The 19,100-nt window shown below is 32.4% G+C and overlaps 1 non-coding gene across 1 annotated transcript; it reads left to right on the top strand.

Annotated features, from left to right (window-relative positions):
- The first annotated feature begins 262 nt into the window (after positions 1–262).
- On the top strand, positions 263–337 carry TRNAS-UGA (transfer RNA serine (anticodon UGA)). Its single transcript has one exon. It is a non-coding gene; the product is annotated as a tRNA-Ser (tRNA).
- Positions 338–19,100: the final 18,763 nt, after the last annotated feature.

Here is a 19,100-nt window from a genome sequence, read left to right as displayed (position 1 = left end):
AAAATAAAGCATAACAATAGTTACTTGATTATGCACAAAATATATTGTAATATCACACATTTTTCTCACTTCATGAGTACATTACTTCTTGCAAAAATTTTCAGAACATTTATCGTAGAGAAATACATTGCACTGGCCGCAATACCTATTGGTTTTGTTTTTTTGCAGCTGGCACATCTTTACCTATATTCCTTCTATTTGATCAAGTGATTTATTCTGAAGTACTTTATGCTCGATGGTGGCTCTCGAGATGTGCTTACTGGCCTCCCCGATGGCGCAGTGGTAGCGTCGTTGCCTTGAAAGCAAGGGGTCCCGGGTTCGATACCCGGTGGAGGCGCAAGTGGTTCGGATCCCACTTTAAACTGTAGGTCCAGTCCCGATTAGCCATACTGTGCATAAAGTGGACTTAAAACACCAAATCAACTCAACTCAACTCGAGATGTGCTTACAGAGGAAGGCCTACCCGAAGAATCTCTTGTTATTCCAAATCTTGCCAAAGTCACTGTAGCAACACTAGTAGTATCGGAATTAGATAACGTCAATCGCTATTTAATATTCGCAATTCATTTGTATGTACTTATAACTAATTTGCACGTGTTTTAATTAATTTGCACGTACTTAGAACTAATTCGCACGTATGTAGAATACTTTACATTTATGTATTTGCATGTTTATAACTTTTTATGAATATATAATTATTTATTTTATGAAAAATATGTATATAGAAGGTAATTAGAGGTACTAAACGCTATGCATATGGTTTTATATTCATTACTGCAAAGTATGTAATGTATCAATCGATAATATTAATGTTTATAATATTGAAAATAAGTTTTCTATGGTTTATGAACCGCTATGAACGCTGGTAATGGTACGAAAGAAGACTGTCCCGGTACTCGAACCCGCGATATGTAATATTATTAATTAGTACTATGTAATAATGTATGTTATTATGGTATGAAACACGATGGTCTCACACGCTAGACAGAATACTGTCTCAGAATCTCGACTCGGCTGTGAAGGTAGACGAGAAAGGAATTTGGGGGAAGTGCGTTCAAGGTCAAATGACGTCAGAACGTCAGAACAAAGGAAGAACCTGATTGACCAATCAGAGAACGCGTCACTAGGTTTTCAGAACCGGTTTTTTCAAGGTTAACCAGTACGCAAGAACAGGGGAAAGCTATGCAATACTGTAGGGCAGGGGAGGGATTCAATCAGACAACAAAGGATGTCTGAGAATGCGCAGCAAGGGTCAAATCTCTGAAGCTATGCGGTTTCCGCCGCCAATTAATATTCCGCTCAGGTTTGCCTCCAAGGCACAGGACGCTTTAGCGCAGGGTTTTTTTATCTGTACTATGAAGAAGGGAGAGCTATTAGGGACGGGGCCTACAGTTTTCACCATTTGCTCTTATCACGGGGTAACGAACCTAGGACCCTTTGATTATTGATTTAGGTAGTAAATGTATGTTACTGTGTGCTATTTAACTTAATTTTGAGTTTATTTTTTACCAAACTTTGACTTTATGTCAAACATTTTCACAGCTTATCCTTATTTTTACCAAAATAACACTATTTGTACTATTCAGGCAACACTTTTATTAAATTTTGGACTCACAAAGACATTTTTTTCAACGTTTAACTTATTATTTTACAACTTTATATTAATTTTTTACCAAAATAACACTATTTGTACTATTCAAGCAACATTTTTTATTAAATTTTGGACTCACAAAGACATTTTTTTCTGCGTTTAACTTATTATTTTACAACTTTATATTAATTTTTTACCAAAATAACACTATTTGTACTAATCAGGCAACATATTTTATTAAATTTTGGACTCACAAAGACATTTTTTCAACGTTTAACTTATTATTTTACAACTTTATATTAATTTTTTACCAAAATAACACTATTTGTACTAATCAGCAACATTTTTTATTAAATTTTGGACTCACAAAGACATTTTTTCAACTTTTAACTTATTATTTTACAACTTTAAGTTAATTTTTTACCAAAATAACACTATTTGTACTATTCAAGCAACATTTTTTATTAAATTTTGGACTCACAAAGACATTTTTTTCTACGTTTAACTTATTATTTTACAAGTTTATATTAATTTTTTACCAAAATAACACTATTTGTACTAATCAGGCAACATTTTTTATTAAATTTTGGACTCACAAAGACATTTTTTCAACTTTTAACTTATTATTTTACAACTTTATGTTAATTTTTACCAAAATAACACTATTTGTACTTATCACGCAACATTTTTTATTAAATTTTGTATTTACAAAGAGAAAAACTAAATATGCTGACCAAGGCAGTAATTTATTTTATTAAAAAACATAAACTAACGTAACGTTTTAACCTTCTAGCAAGGTCTTCTTCAGACTCTGTATCAAGTACAAAAGTCTTTTGTACTTGATACAGAGTCTGAAGAAGACCTTGCTAGAAGGTTAAAACGTTACGTTAGTTTATGTTTTTTAATAAAATAAATTACTGCCTTGGTCAGCATATTTAGTTTTTCATAATCATGGAAACAAGGCTTAATGGAGTTATAATTTACAAAGAGATTTTTTCAACTTTTAATTTATTATTTACAAGTTTATGCCTATTTTTTACTCAAATAACACAATTCTATCTGTTCAGGAAAGACTTTTACTTACATTTTTGACACACAAAGTGTGTGTTCTCAACTTCTATCTGTTTATTTCACAAGTTTAGGCTTATTATTACCAAAATAACACAATTCAATCTGTTCAGGAAAGACTTTTAGTTATATTTTCGACACACAGAGTGTGTGATCTCAATTTCTATCTGTTTACTTCACAAGTTTAGGCTTATTATTACCAAAATAACACAATTCAATCTGTTCAGGAAAGATTTTTAGTTATATTTTCGACACACAAAGTGTGTGTTCTCAACTTTTATTTGTTTATTTCACAAGTTTAGCCTAATATTTACTCAAATAACACGATTTGAACGTGTTTTTTTATTACATTTTGGACACACACGCACTCACACACACACATCCACACACACACAGATATATTTTCCAAGTTTACAGGATTATTCTCTAGTTTACTCAAATAACACAATTTAGATGTGTTTTGAATTAAATTTTGAACACATGAAGTGTGTTTCGTCAAGTTTTACCCTTTTATTTTACAAGTTTAGGCTTAATATTACTCAAATAACACAATTTAATCCAGTCAGGAAGGATTTGTTATTATATTTTGGATGCACAAAGAGATGTTTTCAACTTTTTACTGATTTTTTGCAGGGTATGTATTAATTTGTATTTATTTTGTTTTGTATCATATATACATTTACAAATTTTTAACTTAGAGTTTAGTATTTATTTAAATCTTTTCAAAAACACTAAAGAAAAAGTACTTTTAGCTAAAATGTAAGCCACAGAATATATTATTATTATTATTATTATTATTATTAAGGTTTACTGATTTCCACTATGCTATTTTTGGTTCTGTATTTCTATATGTATTTATTTAGGTCAGGTTACGCCTGCTAAGTAGGAAAGTTTGTTTATTTTAGAGTTTGCTGAGTATTTTGTTACTCTTATACTAGGTAAAGTTTTCTAAATATATCAGGTAGGGCTCCATCTATATACTTTTGTTTTTGCTGTTTGGAGATGATGCGATCAGCATCACTCTCCATCTGCTTTTTATTTTATGTACCCAATATTATTTTGAGGCTTAGTGAATTCTAGAGCCTATTTATGCAGGAGAGGGGGCTTGAAAATTTTGATCTCAGATAACCCACAACTATTTGTCAGAGTATTTTAAAGGATATTTTATATTTATTATGTGCCACTAGAATATCAAAGCTTGCTTAATTTTTATGTCTGTAACGCTGTTATTGTATTTCTAGCTAAGGCTTACTGGATAAAGTACACGAAATGTTTATCATTTCGACTATTTACTTTTATACGAGGCCAAATTTTTAGTGTAACGAAAATTATTGTGTGTCTATAAAGACTGAAATCCCTTTACCGATGGGTCCATAACTGGACGCTTACCAACATTGTTTCTTTTTTAAAAAAAATATATATAACCATTTATCAATATATTGACAATTCACAGGACAAGACGAAGTTCACAGACGACTTACTATATGGACCATAGGTTCACTTGCTAAATGTTTTTTCTATGCTAGAAGAATAATTTAGCCTTATAACCTTTTTCAAGGTATTTTTTAAGTATTACTGGTTTTTGGGTGAATCAACACTTGGGTTATTTCCATTTGGTTTATTATACGAGGCTACAATCACTATCTGAACACTGAACTAGAAGCTTAGGCTGTAACTAGGGACTTAGTATGTATATCGACAATTTATAGGACAACACGAACCTTACAAAGGATTATAGGTGACGTAGGACCACACGACAGAGCTTTGTTAATCTGCAAGAAGCATTTACAGCTAATATTACGAGGAAATGAGGTTGATTTTTTACTGTTTCACAAGAATGCTATCTTTTATACACCCAATATTTGATTTTTCAAGTAACTACATGTACCAGAAGCACTTACTAACTAGACTTCGACTTATTTTATATCAGGTGCTAAATTTATAAAGAACTATATTTCTGAGGAAGTACGCAAAAGCAGATTACACGATTAAAGTATCTGAAAAACAGATTTTTCTATGTAAGTATATTTTTATTGACTGGATTATTTAACAGATCAAACAGGAAGACTGCAAAATTCATTAAATGTAGTTCTATCGTATAGGTGGTTTCAGAGATATAAAAAAATAAAAAAAAACAAATATAAGATTTCGCTTTTTTTGCTTCTGAGGCTAATTGCGACGCTAAGGGTAAATGGCGAGGAAATGTAACGGAGGAGAAACAGTCCCAAAAGTTATGGGCTGCATGTAAGTTAATACCACAGAGATATTACAGTAGGTGTAGGTTCTACCACCAGAACATTTCTTTTATAATAATACTGGTTATGCTGTACTGTTAGCTAAAGATGCTGATATTTGAGAAATTTAAAAGCTTATTTGCAAAATTTTAGATAAATAATAATCTGTTAGACTGTAAACATATTTTATATCTATTCTGCAAAAGATCCGATGACAAAATTTAAAAATTGTAATCGCCCAGACAGGGACTCGAACCCTGGACAGATAGGTTAAAAGCCTAACGCTATACCAACTAAGCTATCTGGGCACAAGGTATTCTTTTTTTTGAAAAGTTAGTTATGTTAAGAAATATATTGAAACACTTGAGAACACTCTTGGTCTGGTTCGACAGAGAAGGAGACAACATTTCCAAATTTTTACAGACTGGGTGTATTTTTCCACTATAGAGGCCTTCACTATATGTAATTCGGAACGCTAAAGTTCAGCTAGCTTCCAAAATTGAGGCAAAGAATGTGTTTGACGAGATTAACAAGTTACAATTATATCCAGTTACGGACAAATGAAGCTAAAACTCTCAGATTTACTGTACTAGCCAAGTTTTAGTAACATTTTCTTCACTTTAGTACAAATACCAAAGAAATAGGTATATTTTATTTATAATTTGACAAAATGTACTAGTATTTAATTCACAAAGTTAGGTAAAAAACAGTATTTTTAAAAAATATTGTTACTGCTTTCAAATTTTATGTTATTTAGCCACTAACAACTGGTTTACACTGTTTGACATTCTTTAAATAGGAAAATAAGGAATTATTTGTTTAGTATTTTTACTACTTTATATTTATTTAAGAAAACAATACTACGGTTTAACTTAATTTTTAACAAATTGTTACTAATTTATATATCAAAGTTATGTTATTTAGAGTGTATGAAGGCGTATAAAGTTAATATTTGTACTTATCAGTGCAACTAACAATTATATTTTACACACAAAAGATAATGTTTACAGTTAAATTACTTGAATCAGAGAATAATATTTTACAGTAATTGATTCATTCAGCACTAGTCAGTACTTTTATGCATCAGACAGTTTTCTTAATTTTCTATTACGCATGCTATTTTGGGCTATTTTTAAAATGTATTTCTAAGGCAAACTGGTTTAATTTTTTGCTTATAATGCAAAGTTGACAGTTTTCGCACAATGCATTGTACATTTGATATATTTTCTACTTACAATCCAAATATAATGCTTATTTAATGTATAACTAACTAATTCTCTAGCCTTCTTAAACCCGAATGTTCATGGGTGCAGCAACACATGCCTTTCATCTGTCCCTGTCCTGAGCAAGATCTATATACTCATTTCCTTCCCTACCAATTTCCTTTAGGTCCATCTCTACATTATCCCTCCATCTTTGTTTTGGTCTTCCTATTGGTCTTTTACTGTCAGGTTTCCCAACAAGAATCCTGTATACTCTTCTTTCCTCTCCCATTCGTACCACATGATCTACACACCTAAGTCTTCTTGATTTAATCATTCTAATAATATCTGGGTATGAATACAAATTATGTACTTCCAAATTATGTAACCTTCTCCACTCATCTGTCTCCTCATCTGTTTTAGGCCCAAATATTTTCCTAAGGATCTTATTTTCAAATACTCTCAATTTATGTTCCTTTTTCAATGTAAGGGACCAAGTTCATTTACTGTATTTAACTTTCATTTTTAGTAATTAACAAAAATTAAAAGCTTATACTGTAGTTATTATATCTTTTTCTATCAGCTTATTTTGAAATTAATATTATTAGGTATAGTCTTTGATTTATAACTATATTGCTTTTTTATCAATTTATCTAAGAGTACACGCAGACAAACACATGTGTACACACTTTTATGTAAATAGATATGCCTTTTTTCAATATTTTAGTATGAAGATTGCACTTTAGCTATTTAAGCAAGGGTAGGAAAGGTAGGATTTCTGAGAATTTGTTGCAGGATTTTGTTGTCCAAGTATAGATGAGAACTGAGCTGGGAGACTGTTTTGAACCTTTTCATGAGAGTTTCCATTTGAACTGTATGCAAATTGAGCACTATTGACTGTGCATGCTTCTAAGTTTTGCTGTTATTTTACATCAAGTCTGTGAGACTGTAGTCAGTTTTCCCATTTCAAGTAGTTTTTATTGATTGTATTTGTATATGTTGTGGGGACTTAGCAGTTTTATGTTATGAGGCACTTTGTTGTAGAATATTTTTACATGATTGTTTTGAGATATTGAGTGTCTGCTGTTTTACTTGTAATTATTTTCCTTCTTGTGTTGTGTATTTGACTATATTTTGTCCAAGTTCGTATTATTTAGAATAATTGTTATTGACTTGTAGATGTAGGGAGTAATAATCCTTTGCAAGATGCCCTATACTTTAGTCTGAACATTATTCTTAGTGTTCACTTTTGAAGCCTTAGTATTCTGGTAGTATTATTAATGTAGAGGTAAATTAGGCTGAAACGTAGGCATTTTTTCTGATAAATTATACTCACTTAGTTGTTTCAGCAGGTAGAAGTTGCATGATGGTTTACTGCTGATGATGTTAATTTGCTCTTCTTATGTACTACGTATGATGTAGCTTACTTGAGTAACTGGAATTTTCTACTGAAAAAAGGATTGCTTTTCTATTTTATTCCTATGTTGTTGAGTTTGTCCATAAGCAAGCCATGTTTTTACTCTATTCTATGCCTTGGAAGAATCTAGATATATATTGTGTTTGCAGTTTTATGCTTCTCTAAGGTTTCAGCTATGTAGTTTTTTAAACTGTGCTATGGCTTAACTATTGATTTCTTTTTCTGGATGCCATGTTTGTTCTGTGTATTCCTTTTGCTGCTTGAATTTCACTAAGGTTGTTTGCTTTTTTCTTAGATCTTTATTTGTTTATTTGTTCAGTATTTTTTATTTTTTAATATTTTTTTTACATAAAAAATTCAAAGTACATTGTTAAAGTCAAAGTGTGTTAAAATTTAATTTTTCAAAGTTAAAGTTTTTAAAGATCTAAGAAAAAAGCAAACAACCTAAGTCAAATTCAAGCAGCAAAAGGAATACACAGAACCAACATGGCACCCAGAAAAAGAAATCAATAGTTAAGCCATAACACAGTTTAAAAAACTACATAGCTGAAACCTTAGAGAAGCATAAAACTGCAAACACAATATATATCTAGATTCTTCCAAGGCATAGAATAGAGTAAAAACATGGCTTGCTTATGGACAAACTCAACAACATAGGAATAAAATAGACAAGCAATCCTTTTTTCAGTAGAAAATTCCAGTTACTCAAGTAAGCTACATCATACGTAGTACATAAGAAGAGCAAATTAACATCATCAGCAGTAAACCATCATGCAACTTCTACCTGCTGAAACAACTAAGTGAGTATAATTTATCAGAAAAAATGCCTACGTTTCAGCCTAATTTACCTCTACATTAATAATACTACCAGAATACTAAGGCTTCAAAAGTGAACACTAAGAATAATGTTCAGACTAAAGTATAGGGCATCTTGCAAAGGATTATTACTCCCTACATCTACAAGTCAATAACAATTATTCTAAATAATACGAACTTGGACAAAATATAGTCAAATACACAACACAAGAAGGAAAATAATTACAAGTAAAACAGCAGACACTCAATATCTCAAAACAATCATGTAAAAATATTCTACAACAAAGTGCCTCATAACATAAAACTGCTAAGTCCCCACAACATATACAAATACAATCAATAAAAACTACTTGAAATGGGAAAACTGACTACAGTCTCACAGACTTGATGTAAAATAACAGCAAAACTTAGAAGCATGCACAGTCAATAGTGCTCAATTTGCATACAGTTCAAATGGAAACTCTCATGAAAAGGTTCAAAACAGTCTCCCAGCTCAGTTCTCATCTATACTTGGACAACAAAATCCTGCAACAAATTCTCAGAAATCCTACCTTTCCTACCCTTGCTTAAATAGCTAAAGTGCAATCTTCATACTAAAATATTGAAAAAAGGCATATCTATTTACATAAAAGTGTGTACACATGTGTTTGTCTGCGTGTACTCTTAGATAAATTGATAAAAAAGCAATATAGTTATAAATCAAAGACTATACCTAATAATATTAATTTCAAAATAAGCTGATAGAAAAAGATATAATAACTACAGTATAAGCTTTTAATTTTTGTTAATTACTAAAAATGAAAGTTAAATACAGTAAATGAACTTGGTCCCTTACATTGAAAAAGGAACATAAATTGAGAGTATTTGAAAATAAGATCCTTAGGAAAATATTTGGGCCTAAAACAGATGAGGAGACAGATGAGTGGAGAAGGTTACATAATTTGGAAGTACATAATTTGTATTCATACCCAGATATTATTAGAATGATTAAATCAAGAAGACTTAGGTGTGTAGATCATGTGGTACGAATGGGAGAGGAAAGAAGAGTATACAGGATTCTTGTTGGGAAACCTGACAGTAAAAGACCAATAGGAAGACCAAAACAAAGATGGAGGGATAATGTAGAGATGGACCTAAAGGAAATTGGTAGGGAAGGAAATGAGTATATAGATCTTGCTCAGGACAGGGACAGATGAAAGGCATGTGTTGCTGCACCCATGAACATTCGGGTTTAAGAAGGCTAGAGAATTAGTTAGTTATACATTAAATAAGCATTATATTTGGATTGTAAGTAGAAAATATATCAAATGTACAATGCATTGTGCGAAAACTGTCAACTTTGCATTATAAGCAAAAAATTAAACCAGTTTGCCTTAGAAATACATTTTAAAAATAGCCCAAAATAGCATGCGTAATAGAAAATTAAGAAAACTGTCTGATGCATAAAAGTACTGACTAGTGCTGAATGAATCAATTACTGTAAAATATTATTCTCTGATTCAAGTAATTTAACTGTAAACATTATCTTTTGTGTGTAAAATATAATTGTTAGTTGCACTGATAAGTACAAATATTAACTTTATACGCCTTCATACACTCTAAATAACATAACTTTGATATATAAATTAGTAACAATTTGTTAAAAATTAAGTTAAACCGTAGTATTGTTTTCTTAAATAAATATAAAGTAGTAAAAATACTAAACAAATAATTCCTTATTTTCCTATTTAAAGAATGTCAAACAGTGTAAACCAGTTGTTAGTGGCTAAATAACATAAAATTTGAAAGCAGTAACAATATTTTTTAAAAATACTGTTTTTTACCTAACTTTGTGAATTAAATACTAGTACATTTTGTCAAATTATAAATAAAATATACCTATTTCTTTGGTATTTGTACTAAAGTGAAGAAAATGTTACTAAAACTTGGCTAGTACAGTAAATCTGAGAGTTTTAGCTTCATTTGTCCGTAACTGGATATAATTGTAACTTGTTAATCTCGTCAAACACATTCTTTGCCTCAATTTTGGAAGCTAGCTGAACTTTAGCGTTCCGAATTACATATAGTGAAGGCCTCTATAGTGGAAAAATACACCCAGTCTGTAAAAATTTGGAAATGTTGTCTCCTTCTCTGTCGAACCAGACCAAGAGTGTTCTCAAGTGTTTCAATATATTTCTTAACATAACTAACTTTTCAAAAAAAAGAATACCTTGTGCCCAGATAGCTTAGTTGGTATAGCGTTAGGCTTTTAACCTATCTGTCCAGGGTTCGAGTCCCTGTCTGGGCGATTACAATTTTTAAATTTTGTCATCGGATCTTTTGCAGAATAGATATAAAATATGTTTACAGTCTAACAGATTATTATTTATCTAAAATTTTGCAAATAAGCTTTTAAATTTCTCAAATATCAGCATCTTTAGCTAACAGTACAGCATAACCAGTATTATTATAAAAGAAATGTTCTGGTGGTAGAACCTACACCTACTGTAATATCTCTGTGGTATTAACTTACATGCAGCCCATAACTTTTGGGACTGTTTCTCCTCCGTTACATTTCCTCGCCATTTACCCTTAGCGTCGCAATTAGCCTCAGAAGCAAAAAAAGCGAAATCTTATATTTGTTTTTTTTTTATTTTTTTATATCTCTGAAACCACCTATACGATAGAACTACATTTAATGAATTTTGCAGTCTTCCTGTTTGATCTGTTAAATAATCCAGTCAATAAAAATATACTTACATAGAAAAATCTGTTTTTCAGATACTTTAATCGTGTAATCTGCTTTTGCGTACTTCCTCAGAAATATAGTTCTTTATAAATTTAGCACCTGATATAAAATAAGTCGAAGTCTAGTTAGTAAGTGCTTCTGGTACATGTAGTTACTTGAAAAATCAAATATTGGGTGTATAAAAGATAGCATTCTTGTGAAACAGTAAAAAATCAACCTCATTTCCTCGTAATATTAGCTGTAAATGCTTCTTGCAGATTAACAAAGCTCTGTCGTGTGGTCCTACGTCACCTATAATCCTTTGTAAGGTTCGTGTTGTCCTATAAATTGTCGATATACATACTAAGTCCCTAGTTACAGCCTAAGCTTCTAGTTCAGTGTTCAGACAGTGATTGTAGCCTCGTATAATAAACCAAATGGAAATAACCCAAGTGTTGATTCACCCAAAAACCAGTAATACTTAAAAAATACCTTGAAAAAGGTTATAAGGCTAAATTATTCTTCTAGCATAGAAAAAACATTTAGCAAGTGAACCTATGGTCCATATAGTAAGTCGTCTGTGAACTTCGTCTTGTCCTGTGAATTGTCAATATATTGATAAATGGTTATATATATTTTTTTTAAAAAAGAAACAATGTTGGTAAGCGTCCAGTTATGGACCCATCGGTAAAGGGATTTCAGTCTTTATAGACACACAATAATTTTCGTTACACTAAAAATTTGGCCTCGTATAAAAGTAAATAGTCGAAATGATAAACATTTCGTGTACTTTATCCAGTAAGCCTTAGCTAGAAATACAATAACAGCGTTACAGACATAAAAATTAAGCAAGCTTTGATATTCTAGTGGCACATAATAAATATAAAATATCCTTTAAAATACTCTGACAAATAGTTGTGGGTTATCTGAGATCAAAATTTTCAAGCCCCCTCTCCTGCATAAATAGGCTCTAGAATTCACTAAGCCTCAAAATAATATTGGGTACATAAAATAAAAAGCAGATGGAGAGTGATGCTGATCGCATCATCTCCAAACAGCAAAAACAAAAGTATATAGATGGAGCCCTACCTGATATATTTAGAAAACTTTACCTAGTATAAGAGTAACAAAATACTCAGCAAACTCTAAAATAAACAAACTTTCCTACTTAGCAGGCGTAACCTGACCTAAATAAATACATATAGAAATACAGAACCAAAAATAGCATAGTGGAAATCAGTAAACCTTAATAATAATAATAATAATAATAATAATATATTCTGTGGCTTACATTTTAGCTAAAAGTACTTTTTCTTTAGTGTTTTTGAAAAGATTTAAATAAATACTAAACTCTAAGTTAAAAATTTGTAAATGTATATATGATACAAAACAAAATAAATACAAATTAATACATACCCTGCAAAAAATCAGTAAAAAGTTGAAAACATCTCTTTGTGCATCCAAAATATAATAACAAATCCTTCCTGACTGGATTAAATTGTGTTATTTGAGTAATATTAAGCCTAAACTTGTAAAATAAAAGGGTAAAACTTGACGAAACACACTTCATGTGTACAAAATTTAATTCAAAACACATCTAAATTGTGTTATTTGAGTAAACTAGAGAATAATCCTGTAAACTTGGAAAATATATCTGTGTGTGTGTGGATGTGTGTGTGTGAGTGCGTGTGTGTCCAAAATGTAATAAAAAAACACGTTCAAATCGTGTTATTTGAGTAAATATTAGGCTAAACTTGTGAAATAAACAAATAAAAGTTGAGAACACACATTTTGTGTGTCGAAAATATAACTAAAAATCTTTCCTAAACAGATTGAATTGTGTTATTTTGGTAATAATAAGCCTAAACTTGTGAAATAAACAGATAGAAGTTGAGAACACACACTTTGTGTGTCGAAAATGTAACTAAAAGTCTTTCCTGAACAGATAGAATTGTGTTATTTGAGTAAAAATAGGCATAAACTTGTAAATAATAAATTAAAAGTTGAAAAAATCTCTTTGTAAATACAAAATTTAATAAAAAATGTTGCCTGAATAGTACAAATAGTGTTATTTTGGTAAAAATTAACATAAAGTTGTAAAATAATAAGTTAAAAGTTGAAAAAATGTCTTTGTGAGTCCAAAATTTAATAAAAAATGTTGCCTGATTAGTACAAATAGTGTTATTTTGGTTAAAAATTAATATAAAGTTGTAAAATAATAAGTTAAACGTAGAAAAAAATGTCTTTGTGAGTCCAAAATTTAATAAAAAATGTTGCTTGAATAGTACAAATAGTGTTATTTTGGTAAAAAATTAACTTAAAGTTGTAAAATAATAAGTTAAAAGTTGAAAAAATGTCTTTGTGAGTCCAAAATTTAATAAAAAATGTTGCTGATTAGTACAAATAGTGTTATTTTGGTAAAAAATTAATATAAAGTTGTAAAATAATAAGTTAAACGTTGAAAAAATGTCTTTGTGAGTCCAAAATTTAATAAAAAATGTTGCTGATTAGTACAAATAGTGTTATTTTGGTAAAAAATTAATATAAAGTTGTAAAATAATAAGTTAAACGTTGAAAAAAATGTCTTTGTGAGTCCAAAATTTAATAAAAGTGTTGCCTGAATAGTACAAATAGTGTTATTTTGGTAAAAATAAGGATAAGCTGTGAAAATGTTTGACATAAAGTCAAAGTTTGGTAAAAAATAAACTCAAAATTAAGTTAAATAGCACACAGTAACATACATTTACTACCTAAATCAATAATCAAAGGGTCCTAGGTTCGTTACCCCGTGATAAGAGCAAATGGTGAAAACTGTAGGCCCCGTCCCTAATAGCTCTCCCTTCTTCATAGTACAGATAAAAAACCCTGCGCTAAAGCGTCCTGTGCCTTGGAGGCAAACCTGAGCGGAATATTAATTGGCGGCGGAAACCGCATAGCTTCAGAGATTTGACCCTTGCTGCGCATTCTCAGACATCCTTTGTTGTCTGATTGAATCCCTCCCCTGCCCTACAGTATTGCATAGCTTTCCCCTGTTCTTGCGTACTGGTTAACCTTGAAAAAACCGGTTCTGAAAACCTAGTGACGCGTTCTCTGATTGGTCAATCAGGTTCTTCCTTTGTTCTGACGTTCTGACGTCATTTGACCTTGAACGCACTTCCCCCAAATTCCTTTCTCGTCTACCTTCACAGCCGAGTCGAGATTCTGAGACAGTATTCTGTCTAGCGTGTGAGACCATCGTGTTTCATACCATAATAACATACATTATTACATAGTACTAATTAATAATATTACATATCGCGGGTTCGAGTACCGGGACCGTCTTCTTTCGTACCATTACCAGCGTTCATAGCGGTTCATAAACCATAGAAAACTTATTTTCAATATTATAAACATTAATATTATCGATTGATACATTACATACTTTGCAGTAATGAATATAAAACCATATGCATAGCGTTTAGTACCTCTAATTACCTTCTATATACATATTTTTCATAAAATAAATAATTATATATTCATAAAAAGTTATAAACATGCAAATACATAAATGTAAAGTATTCTACATACGTGCGAATTAGTTCTAAGTACGTGCAAATTAATTAAAACACGTGCAAATTAGTTATAAGTACATACAAATGAATTGCGAATATTAAATAGCGATTGACGTTATCTAATTCCGATACTACTAACACTTCTTCTAAACTGTAACATATCTCCACTGTAGCCTGCATGTTGAGCTAGCAACTAAGAATTTACAACAGCCACATCTACCACCCAAGAAATCAATGGAATGTACAATATTTTACCTCTTATTGAGGCACATATACTTCATTTATAATACATATAGTATATAGAGTACTGCAAGTTGACGTCTAATCGATCAACGCCACCTATGTTGGTATTATTCAATCCAATAACATCATGCATTTGGATTTGTACTCTCCCTCCAGCAGCAGATGAAAGTTTACTTCTCAGTTTGGGAGGCGAGGTGTCAGTTGTCAGTATATACTCTTCTCGTCATATCTTCATCCGTTTCCACTCTTGCGTCATGAGGACAAAGAAAAATAGTATTTTCTATATGTTGCGGTTCCTCTTCAAAGTGACCAAATACTATGTCATCTAGCGACAGAGGTCTGTCTGTCAGTAAAGATAAACACATGTTCTTGTACAAGTGAGTGACATGACTCTTTCTTCGTGATAAAAAAATGAGAAAAATACTTATATATTTCAAGCCGAATAAAATAATAATTCATAAATTTGGAAATAATAATAACCCGTGGCGTAACAGTCCATTGAGGGCCCGGGCCTACCTACCGACTACCGACTTCAATCCACCCTGATCCTACTCACTCACCTGATTTGGGAGATCATCCAACCAGTTATGGGGTGACGTGTGGTCAGCACGACGAACCCCCATCTTTATTGTAGGTTTCCATGGTCAGGTTACGCTTATCATTCGTAGATCCCCAATTTCTTCACAATGGTGGGTGGCCACTGGTCCCATACATAGGCCCTTAATCTCAGGAGAAAAGTTGCTAACGCTTCCCCCAGGAGACTCGAACCTGCATGCGTCCCCTAGCCGGAGCCCAAAGCATTATGCCTTAGACTGCACGGCCAGAGTGTGGGACTATGGAAATAGTACAATGCATAAATTGATATAATATATGAAGTATGCATGCACATTTTACAAACATAAAAAAATAATTGAATAAAGTGAAGAATTCCAGAGGACAATACATAAAATGTGTAAACTCTATTAGCAACGATATTCCCATTGGGTCAAAAACGATCGACCTGATAAAAACACATAATTGTTTGAGATAATGAACACATGTCACAAAACTGTAATTTAATACAACAACTAGCATTCTTTAGGAATCCTATTCTAAAAGAAACTTGGTAAAGTATGAGAAAATAAAACTGCACTTAATTTTCTTTCGACAACGGCATTTTAGCTTTCCCCACGATCAATGTGCTACCAAATTCAATGCCAACTGAAGACGTTATAATTTTAAAAATGTCAGCATCCACTTTGAACAATCATAAAAGTTATAATATGCACATTAATTACAACTTATAAATAAGAAAGATAAATTAGTAACAAAATAAACAGTTAACAAAATATTATTGATGTGTGCAATGGGTCGAAAACGACCCAATGGTAATATATGGATAGTCCCGATTAGCCTTGGTGTGCATAAAGTGAACTTAAACACAAAATCAATGGATCAATCAACACTCATCTTCATTTAACCAAAAGTGGCAGAAAAGCAAATCAAAATAAACCAAATCAATCAATCAATCAATCAAACATTTGTCCAACTTTTATTTTAAACCAAGGAAGGAAAATAGCAAAACTTTTCAGCTCTATTCAATTTTGCTAATTGGTAATTTACTAACTTCGGGCGCATCTCCGAGTGTACTATGATACTACGCTAACGGTGACAAGATGCACTTCACACCCAACGAATCAAATAACTTGTAGCAGTCTTCGATATATGGATAACACCACGAAGCAAAATACAATAAAGAAAACGCAAAAGGAGATAAAGTGGTATTTAGTTGAAGCTGTAACTAAGCAGGGTGCAAATTAACAGTTGGACAAAGACATTATCCCCCATGAAATGGTGTGTTCTGGCAAAATGATTTTTGCCCGCCCCATATATATTACGGTGCTTCAAAAATTGATGGGGGGGAAATTTGCATTTTTGTTGATCTCACCCTCTCATTTTATGCCTATATAAAAAGCAATTTGCGTAATTTTCTGCAAAATTGGTTTATATTTAGAGCTCGCGCAGCCGATTTGAAATTTTATATTTTGTAATTTTCATATATATAAAAACAAAATATTTACATTTTTCTTCTTCTTCCTCTTTTCCCTTTTGAAATGGTGGTGTACGTGGCTGCCGAACGGACATGAAAAACAAAGTAAGATACTCCTTGCAAACGTTTACATGTTTTTCAGAAATATTGCCTATAACGAAGAAGCAAGGAAGTGCATTGTACAATTTTTTACTCTATTTGGGCTTTTTACTTATTACATTTTCCTGCGTAATTAGTCGAATTTATTTCCTTATAGAGTAGGGCGGCGCTAGCTAGGTGCTCGCACACCCCTTAATTTTCTTCCTCATCCCTATTCAAAATCCACCTATAAACGAAAACATTATTAACTCTTGCAATGCCACATTACTTTATAACTTATTAAATCCTTGTCGTCATATTGAGCGTCGAATGTAAGGTATTGATGTGACACCACTAATTTTGCATGCAGTAGAGAAGCCATTGATCCTAATTTGAAAATAAATCTGCATTTGATCTTATGTAGCAGCGGCAGTCTCTACAAAGATCAGCTGCTGCTGTCTCTCTTTCGCCAGCATTGTTGTTGAGAATTTGTTTCCTCTTTTGTTTATTCAGACGGCCCGTTTGTCGTTTTCGGTTTACATTTTATAACCACTTTCTTGGAACCTAATACATAAAATTGTATGCCATTGGCCTTCCTTGAACAAGCCTTCTTCGTTTCAAATTACAAAACATGTGTTTCCTGGCTGTGGTAAAATCTTGGCAAGAATGAAACACCGCCTCAGTTGCACATAATACGTGGTTGACCTTTGCTCTCGTCACTAAAATTCACTGGTTAGGATCCCGGCCTTGTGTTCTATGTCCATTCATCAATGCCATCTAGAATTCATCCTCATCGTCGCGATTGGTCAACAGTGCTAGAAAAGCGATGCTAAATAACATAAATGCAAAAAAAAAATTAGCAAATTTATATAGTATACTTCACTTTCATTGACATATTTTTACAGAAACCTACTAAAAGTTGATTGGTATTTGATGTAGTGGCCTCCCGGATGGCGCAGTGGTAGCGTCGTCGCCTTGTAATCAAGGGGTCCCTGCTTCGATTCCCGGTGGAGGCACATAGTGGTTCGGATCCCACTTTAATCTGTAGGTCCAGTCTCGATTAGCCTTATTGTGCATAAAGTGGACTTAAAACACTAAGTCAATCCAATTTAATGGTATTTGATGTAGAGGTTAAACATAAGCGTGGTTACAAATTATTGGACGATTCCATACGGCTATACTAATATTGAAGATCAATACATTATCTTATTGTCATTTGAAAGAGGGAAGTTTGAAGTTGTCATGTGATTTTAATTTGTGTAAACGTGTTTTGTGACGTTTTGAAGAGACGTGCGTTGGGCCCTTTTTTTTTTGCCGAGAACACTATCACGGGAAACGTGTAACTGGACATGTTGGAAAGTTGGTTAATGCCACCGATCACGGTAGAGGAGGAACAGGGGTTCATTTTCCAACACATTGGCATGCGCATGTCCGGGGATACCTAAATCGACACCTGCCAGGATTGGTCTTGCAACGGCCGCAGATGACACATTCTGCATATAGCCACCACGTTCACCGGACCTCACAGTGTGTGATTTCTTCCAAGGACAATATTTACATCATTCCACTTCCAGCTACAATACCAGAATTGAGAAGGCGCATTAACAGAGCCATCGAGAACGTCACACCAGACATGCTTGAGAGGGTTTGGCAAGAATAGAATGACGGCCTGGACGTCTGCCGTATTACACATGGGGCTCACATCGAGTGCATTTAAAGTCAGCACAAAAACTTCGAACTTCCCTCTTTCAAATGACACTAAAATAATGTATTTATCTTCAGTATTAATGGAAATATAGCCTTATAAAATCGTCCAATAATTTGTAACCACGCATATTTGTTTCATTTTTTCTTTATTTGCAACATCGCACCCCCTTAATTTGATTCCGTAATCCCCCAGCACCTGGTGCCGCCACTCTTATAGAGAGAGAGAAAGAGAGAGAGGTTGTGATGAGACTTACTGTGGATGAGGTACAAATATGTGGACATACGGGAAATATTTTGTTTCCCGTAAATGAAGCCGGACACTAGTCACAGGCAACGCTCAGATGAGCATAAGATTGATGCGCAGCAAAATTCGTTTAAATGAAACATAAAATATAACTGGCATGTCACGCTAAAGACACTGTATTTGCTTTTAAAATTAATTTCAATGTTTTATTAC

Source organism: Lepisma saccharinum, chromosome 2 (genome assembly GCF_977018435.1).
Source record: "Lepisma saccharinum chromosome 2, izLepSacc3.1, whole genome shotgun sequence".
In the NCBI taxonomy this organism is placed as follows: Eukaryota; Metazoa; Arthropoda; class Insecta; order Zygentoma; family Lepismatidae; genus Lepisma; species Lepisma saccharinum.
The sequence above is the reverse complement of the archived record's forward strand: the minus strand, read 5'-3'. Positions and strand labels throughout refer to the sequence as shown.